This window comes from Taudactylus pleione, unplaced genomic scaffold (assembly GCF_031769625.1).
Source record: "Taudactylus pleione unplaced genomic scaffold, aTauple2 ptg000391l, whole genome shotgun sequence".
Taxonomy (NCBI): Eukaryota; Metazoa; Chordata; class Amphibia; order Anura; family Myobatrachidae; genus Taudactylus; species Taudactylus pleione.
This window is the reverse complement of record NW_028284792.1, coordinates 13,437,501-13,446,109: the sequence shown is the minus strand read 5'-3', so window position 1 is coordinate 13,446,109 and position 8,609 is coordinate 13,437,501. Positions and strand designations below refer to the sequence as shown.

The following is an 8,609-nucleotide window of genomic DNA, read 5'->3' as shown; positions in this document are numbered from 1 at the left end:
ATCTGACACATGAGAATGCTTGTCTCTTCACCTGAGAAAAATGATCAATCTGAAATGCAAATAACTCTTGAAGAAGACATTCTTTTTCCTGCAATAAAATAAGGTGATACAAAAACAATAATAGTATAAAGACAAACATAATAGAATGGATCCCCTATTGTCTTTTTCTCTTCTATAACATTAAATACATGTTCTGTTGCTTTGACTTTTGCTTGCCTAATGGTAGATCTTTTAGCTCCCTGTACGTGTTCTTCATGACTTGATGAGTCTAAACCCTCAGACTGCTGTCAGTGTTTTATTTATGCTCACTGATGTTATATTCATGAGATGGTCTGATTGAACATGAAGATGAAAGAAAACCACAGAAAAACATCACAAAGAAACAAATTCCAGTGCTGTATGTATATATATATATATATATATATATATATATATAAACTTAATATCACTTAAATGTAACAGATGTATGCATAATATCCTACTTTCATTATCTTCTTTGCTGAAATGCCGCTCATATTAGAAAACAGGGAAGTTCCTTGGTCTATTGATAGGAAGAACACATCTGGTCTAATTTTAAAACATTCTTTATACCAAAACACATTTGCTATTGAACCTGAAATGGAAACTGTTTTGTTCTCTGCCAAATAATTGACTTTAAAATAAAATACATCTCCAAATTAAAAAATGTATTTCAAATTGCGTGACTTTAAACAGTGTCACTCTCTTTGTGTATTAAGTGTTGTGTTTCTCAACTTAGATCACAGTGACTATAGCATATACATTGGCTTACACTCATACCTATGCCAACTTCAGCAAAGGTTATATATATACAGTATAAGGCCACATTATACTGTATAATCTGGGACTGCCAGTCAAGGGTGCCAGGTTTTTGGTAAATTGCTAGGATCATAAATGTAATCTGTATGATCATAAATGTAAACCTGTAAAATAATTAATGTATCATTTATTATTTTCTTTCATCTTGATAAATACTGGGATTTGGATCCGTTCATGTAAGTGATATTGTTTTCTGAGAATACAACAAAAGTAATCTAAATAGTGATCATTGATACTTCGCAGACCCAACATTTTGGCCACATCAAGGAGATACAGAGACAGTGAGAGAGGTCCAGACAGACCTAACTAATCTCTGATAAATGTCAACACCTCTCTCTACTTGACTTTATTATTGGATTCTCCATCACCATGTGAATCAACAACCCTCCCTCAGAATTGCATCAGAAGCACTGGTTTGATGCTAAAATCCTCATAGCTGCTATTGTCACTGGAGCACAAAAAACACAGTGAACTCACTTCACCTCTACAAGTTTGTCTTTCACGCTGGTAACTGTAACATTTTCTTAAGATTCTTCCAATTCACCTGTATCATCTGGACCCAGTGTTTACCTGCACAGAGGCCAGGCCCTCTGGGAAAGGGGAGGAGGAACTGGGGGTAGGGAACTGCTTCTTTGGTGCTATACTTTCCTGCATGCCTATGCCTGAGTCTGTTTGACCTTGTCCAAGCTTGTTAAAAATAAAATGCATTAGTTTTCCATGCGAATGGCGTACTTGAACTTCGAACAGTGTCAAATTAATTATATGAATAAAAAAGAGTGTGCTGATAGGGTTAGTGTGTGTGTGTGTGTATGAGTGCTGACATGGTTAGTGTGTGTACGAGTGCTGACAAGGTTAGTGTGTGTGTACAAGTGCTGACAGGGTTTGTGAGTGTGTGTATGAGTGCTGACAGGGTTAGTGTGTGTGTGTGTATGAGTGCTGACAGGGTTAGTGAGTGTGTGTATGAGTGCTGACAGGGTTAGTGTGTGTGTATGAGTGCTGATGGGGTTAGTGTGTGTGTATGAGTATATATAAATAGTGCTGACAGGGTTAGTGTGTGTGTGTATGAGTGCTGACAGGGTTAGTGTGTGTGTGTATGAGTGCTGACAGGGTTAGTGTGTGTGTGTATGAGTGCTGATAGGGTTACTGTGTGTGTCAGTTTGTGTAAGAGTGCTGACAGGGTTAGTGTGTGTGTGTGTGTGTGTGTGTAAGAGTGCTGACAGGGTTAGTGTGTGTGTAGGAGTGCTGACAGGGTTAGTGTGTGTGTGTGTGTGTAGGAGTGCTGACAGGGTTAGTGTGTGTGTGTATGAGTGCTGACAGGGTTAGTGTGTGTGTATATGAGTGCTGATAGGGTTAGTGTGTGTTAGTGTGTGTGTGTCAGTGTGTGTGTAAGAGTGCTGACAGGGTTAGTGCTCTTGCAATTCTATCTTTCTGGGGACTTGGGGTGGACAGCACACCAACACTGGTGGGACATCTAGCACAGTGGGGACCTAAAATGAAGTCCCTGCGAATCAAACCATTGGAGACAAAAGAGGAGGCATGTCCCTGTTACCCCACATAGCAATTGAGCATGTCCCTGAAAATCACGTTTCCAAGAGTGTTATGGGTGTCGGTGTGCATGCCGTGCCTGAGGGTGTATGTTTAAGAGATCTCTGACAGAAAAAAAAAATTGGGGTGCAATGGCGTCACTTGTCCACCGGGGGGTGCGTGTCCCCACCGTACGCTCTCCCCATGTTTTAATTTCATGGGTGGCTATTTAAAAAAAAAAAAAAAATTGGGGTGCAATGGCGCCACTTGTCCATCGGGGGGCACGTGTCCCCACCTTACGCTCTCCCCCCATGTTTTAATTTCATGAGTGGCTATTTAAAAAAAAAAAAATTGGGGTGCAATGGCGCCACTTGTCCACTGGGGGGGGCGCGTGTCCCCACCTTACGCTCTCCCCATGTTTTCATTTCATGGGTGGCTATTTAAAAACAAATAAAAAAAAATTGGGGTGCAATGGCACCACTTGTCCACAGGGGGGCGCTTGGACAGGGGCGTGTCCTGACCTTACGCTCTCCCCATGTTTCCATTTCATGGGTGGCTATTTAAAAAAAAAAAAATTGGGGTGCAATGGTGCCACTTGTCAACCGGGGGGCGCCTGGGCGGGGGCGTGTCCTGACCTTACGCTCTCCCCATGTTTTCATTTCATGGGTGGCTATTTAAAAAAAAATAAAAATTGGGGTGCAATGGTGCCACTTGTCCACCGGGGGGCACCTGGGCGGGGCGTGTCCCGACCTTACACTCTCCCCATGTTTTCATTTCATGGGGGGTCTATTTTTTTCCCAAAAAAATATTTTGGGGTGCAATGGCGCCACGTGTCCACCAGGGGGGGAGGGGGCGCCTGGGTTTTTTTTTCCCCCACCTTACAGTCTCCCCATGTTTTTATTTCATGGGCTTTTTATTTTTATTTTTTTCCCAAAAATTTTCTCGGGGTGCTGCTGCACCGGCGCCGGGGGGCGCCACCATGCCAGTCGGGACCGTGCCCCCTCCCCAGCCACCCGTTGGCCCCTCAGGCCTCGGGGCGGCGGTCCCAGGAGGCCGACTGCCCTCTGCGGAGGCCCCAATGAGGTCGGATCAGGGTGCCCGTGTCCAGCAGTCGCTTCTAAGGCCTCGGGGAAGAGAGGGAGAAGTCGCCGCTGAAGGTAGTTAGGAGCGGGCAAGAGAGAAGGCCGGTGCGGGGTCTTTTCCCACTCGAGGAGGCCCAGGCCGGGCTCCATGACACCCATGGGGACTCTGCGAGCGAGGTGGCCCGGAGAGGGAACCAGGAGTGTGAGGGAGGTTCTGTGACTGAGGTGGCTTGGGCAGGGCTCCAGGAGGGAAAGGGCAGAGAGGCCCCTCTGCCATCATGGAAGCCCGCGTGGGCTGAACAGGGTGAATCTTCTCCCCCCTGTTACCAGGAGCGATAGGGAGATACTGTGACTGAGCTGGCCCGAGCAGGGAACCAGAGGGTGCCCGGGGAGAGAGCACCTTTGCATGTGTGGTTCCCGGCTGGGCTGAACAGGGCGAATGTTCTCCCTCCCTTTACCAGGAGCGTGAGGGAGTTACTGTGACTGAGCTGGACCGAGCAGGGAACCAGAGGGTGAGAGCCCCCTCCACCAGTGCGGGAGCCCCGTTGGTCTCGCGGCGAGGCTGAATGAGGACGACCCTTCCCTTCTCCCTTCCCTGCGGTGCACTGCCACCCGGTGGCAGACAGGGGAACTGCAACATCTGGAAGTCCCGATGAGGTTGGGAAAAAGGGCCCGATGTCGGGATCCAGTTCCAGGAGCCTGGGTAAAATCTGCTGGCACCCCGCAAAAGGTGGCGCGCACTAGCGACGCTGTGACGTCCGGGGGAATTCCTCGGGCGGATTCACAGGTGGCGAAGAGGCGCGCGAGAGAGAGCCAGGAAGAGATCCGTGGGGCACAGCGCCAGTTGGCCCAAAGTTTCACCCGAGTTACCCTTCCGATCGATCATGCACCCCGCGTCCCGGCTGGGAGGGGAGATCGCTCAGCTGGAACCCTGGGGCCCCAGCCATCTCACGAGCGAATTCAACCCTCCTTCTGCCCATGGCGCGCCCGGCACCCCTCCTTGGTGAGGGTGTCCGGTCCACCAGGAGTCTGCCTCGTGCTCTGGTCCCCTCTGGGGGACAGGTGGGCACTTTCTGACTCTAGACGGCTGTGGTCTGCTCCGTCTGTCAGCCACCCTCAGGTGTCTGACACCGCCAGGGGATTCTGGGGAGGTGTCCTTGCTCCCGGGTGAGGTGCTCACCCCTGGGCCCCGGTGGAGCACACGATTTCCCTGGAGCCGCTTGAGCGTAGCCCGTGATCCAGACCCTTTCCCAGAGAAGGGCCCGTGCGCTGTCCGTCGCCCTGACGGCACGGTGCCCACATTCAGAGGGCCGTGCCCTGGCCTGTGGAGAGAAAGGCAGAGAGATGGGGCGTCCCCTGAAGCAACAGAGAGTGAGTGACTGAGGCGAGTCCCTGTGGCTGGAGGTCGAGCAATACCAAGCCGCAGAGACGAGTCAGGGCGGCTGAGATGGAAACGGCAGGAGCAGAAGGAAGTCATTTTTCGGAGAGAGCCGGTTGGAAGCTGCGCACCAAGTGGGCCCGGGTGACACCTGGGAACGGTGTCGGGAGGCCTGAGGTGACTTTTTGACCGCTGCCTGTCTTACAAAACACCCCCCGTGACGGCCTGCAATTCCGGTTACCCAGCAAATGGGTTGTTGGGTGAGGCGAAGAAGAGGTGGGCGCCGTCTGTCTCCCCTTTCCCGGGCACCACGTTGGATGGTCACTGTGCTCTGCATCTCTACATCTTTTTTGGTTAAGTTGAAACCGGTCAGGCGTAGAACTGGATGCGGTGGGATGGGACAGCGGGGTCCCCTGGGGGCCGACGGCCCGGCCTCGCCCTGGTGGCGGGGAACAGTGTCGGGAGGCCTGAGGAGACTTTTTGACTGCTGCCTATCTTACAAGACACCTCCCGTGACGGCCTGCAATTCCGGTTACCCAGCAAATGGGTTGTTGGGTGAGGTGAAGAAGTGGTGGATGCTGTCTGTTACCCCGGTCGGTTCAGCGGGCTCTGGCTGTCACTAACTCTGAGGTCCCTCCATCTATCCGGCCTTCCCCTTGACCGTGCTACATGGTGCCCCAGCTGCCTGCTGATGCTTGTAAGATTGGCCGCCCCGGTGAGCGCCTCCACCTCCCCGGGCCAAGAGCTGTGCGCCCCTGCTTTCCAATCCCGACAGTCCCCCCCTTCCATCCCCGGTGGGAGGACTGAGCGTGGACCGAGAGCTACTTGGTTGATCCTGCCAGTAGCATATGCTTGTCTCAAAGATTAAGCCTTGCACGTGTAAGTACACACAGCCGGTACAGTGAAACTGCGAATGGCTCATTAAATCAGTTATGGTTCCTTTGATCGCTCGACCCCGTTACTTGGATAACTGTGGTAATTCTAGAGCTAATACATGCCGACGAGCGCTGACCCCCAGGGATGCGTGCATTTATCAGTCCAAGACCAATCCGGGGGTTCCCGGCGGGTCGGCCCCGGCCTCCCGCCGCCCCAGCCTCTCTGGTGACTCTAGATAACCTCGGGCCGATCGCATGTCCCCGTGACGGCGACGACGCATTCGGATGTCTGCCCTATCAACTTTCGATGGTACTTTCTGCGCCTACCATGGTGACCACGGGTAACGGGGAATCAGGGTTCGATTCCGGAGAGGGAGCCTGAGAAATGGCTACCACATCCAAGGAAGGCAGCAAGCGCACAAATTACCCACTCCCGACTCGGGGAGGTAGTGACAAAAAATAACAATACAGGACTCTTTCGAGACCCTGTAATTGGATTGAGTACACTTTAAATCCTTTAACGAGGACCCATTAGAGGGCAAGTCTGGTGCCAGCAGCCGCGGTAATTCCAGCTCCAATAGCGTATATTAAAGTTGCTGCAGTTAAAAAGCTCGTAGTTGGATCTCGAGATCGAGCTGGCGGTCCGCCGCGAGGTGAGCTACCGCCTGTCCCAGCCCCTGCCTCTCGGCACCTCCCTGATGCTCTTGACTGAGTGTCCCGGGGGCCTGAAGCGTTTACTTTGAAAAAATTAGAGTGTTCAAAGCAGGCCCGGTTGCCTGGATACTTCAGCTAGGAATAATGGAATAGGACTCCGGTTTCCTATTTTGTTGGTTTTCGGAACTGGGGCCATGATTGAGAGGGACGGCCGGGGGCATCCATATTGTGCCGCTAGAGGTGAAAATCTTGGACCGGCGCAAGACGAACCACAGCGAAAGCATTTGCCAAGAATGTTTTCATTAATCAAGAATGAAAGTCGGAGGCTCGAAGATGATCAGATACCGTCGTAGTTCCGACCATAAATGATGCCGACTGGCGATCCGGCGGCGTTATACCCATGACCCGCCGAGCAGCTTCCGGGAAACCAAAGTCTTTGGGTTCCGGGGGGAGTATGGTTGCAAAGCTGAAACTTAAAGGAATTGACGGAAGGGCACCACCAGGAGTGGAGCCTGCGGCTTAATTTGACTCAACACGGGAAACCTCACCCGGCCCGGACACGGAAAGGATTGACAGATCGATAGCTTTTTCTCGATTCTGTGGGTGGTGGTGCATGGCCATTCTTAGTTGGTGGAGCGATTTGTCTGGTTAATTCCGATAACGAACGAGACTCCCGCACGCTAACTAGCTACTAGACCCCCGGCGGTCCGCGTCCAGCTTCTTAGAGGGACAAGTGACGTTCAGCCATGCGAGATCGAGCAATACCAGGTCTGTGATGCCATTCGATGTCCGGGGCTGCACGCGCGCTACACTGAACGGACCAGCGTGTGTCTACCCTTCGCCGACAGGTGCGGGTAACCCGCTGAACACCGTTCGTGATAGGGATTGGGGATTGCAATTATTCCCCATGAACGAGGAATTCCCAGTAAGTGCGGGTCATAAGCTCACGTTGATTAAGTCCCTGCCCTTTGTACACACCGCCCGTCGCTACTACCGATTGGATGGTATAGTGAGGTCCTCGGATCGGGCCCCGCCGGGGCCCGGAAACGGCCCTGGTGGAGCGCCGAGAAGACGATAAAACTTGACTATCTAGAGGAATTAAAAGTCGTAACAAGGTTTCCGTAGGTGAACCTGCGGAAGGATCATTAACGGTCAGGCCCGGGACCGTGGGGTCCACCGGCTGGAAGCAGCACCGAGAGAGAGACGGGCCCGGTAGGGCACGAGGACGGGGCGAGGTGGAGCAGTTGGCGGGTGATGGGCTCCGGCCCGCGTCCCGGCAGGCGCCCCCTACCCCGGTCCCGCGGCGGGCCCAGAGACGCAGAAAAACGAGGTGGCGCGGAGTGACGGGAGCGGGCCGAAGGGGCGCCGCCGTCCTGGGCCCGCCGCCCCCGCCACGGCCTCCGTTGCACGGAGGGGACAGCTGCGGCCGGGGGCGACGTGGACCCAGGACGGCCGCCCTGGAGTAGGCCCGGCACCCGCGTTCCCTGGACGCTCCTGATGGACAGGGGCCTCCGTGCCCCTCCCTGCGACCCAAGGGGCCGGGCGGGCGGGAGCGGCGCCGGGACAGAGGCCACGGTGGATGGTGGGGGAACGGCCGCGGGGCCCGTCCTCCCCTCCGTGCCGGCCTCCCAGGCCCGGGGGCCGCCCCGCCATCGGCCCCGCCAGCAGGCGAGCCGATTTCCCAGAAGCACAGGTCCCCTCCAGGCCGATCCGGGTACCACTTGCCCCGGAGAGGGGGGAGGAGGTGGTAGGTTGAGAAGATGCGAGACGTTGCGCTTCCCACCGGCAGGAGCCGCGGGGGCCGGACGCGGGCGAGGGACGGGTTCCGCGGTCCATCCCATCAACCCGTGCGCCGGCCCCCCGGACCCCGGAGGGAGGTGGCAGCCGGGTGCCCGGACACCAGGGTGTTGTTTTTTTTCCCCCCCACTGGAACAGCGACGTCGGGATGGAGGCCACGACGGATGGTGGGGGAATGGCCGCGGGGCCCATCCTCCCCTCCGCGCCGGCCTCCCAGGCCCGGGGCTGCCCTGCTGCCGGCCCCGCCAGTGGGCGAGCCGATTTCACAGAGGCACAGGTCCCCTCTAGGCCGATCCGGGTACCACTCGCCTCCTCGCCCGCCCCGGAGTGGGGGAGGAGGTGGTAGGTTGAGAAGACCCGAGACGTCACGCTTCCCGCTGGCAGGAGCCGTGGGGGCCGGACGTGGGTGAGGGACGGGTTCTGCGGCCCATCCCCTCGACCCACGCGCTGGCCCCCTGGACC

General features: G+C 54.6%; 1 non-coding gene across 1 annotated transcript; it reads left to right on the top strand.

Annotated features, from left to right (window-relative positions):
* Window positions 1-5,643: 5,643 nt before the first annotated feature.
* LOC148507579 (18S ribosomal RNA) lies at window positions 5,644-7,498 on the top strand. Its single transcript, XR_015869704.1, has one exon. It is a non-coding gene; the product is annotated as an 18S ribosomal RNA (ribosomal RNA).
* The last annotated feature ends 1,111 nt before the right edge of the window (window positions 7,499-8,609 follow it).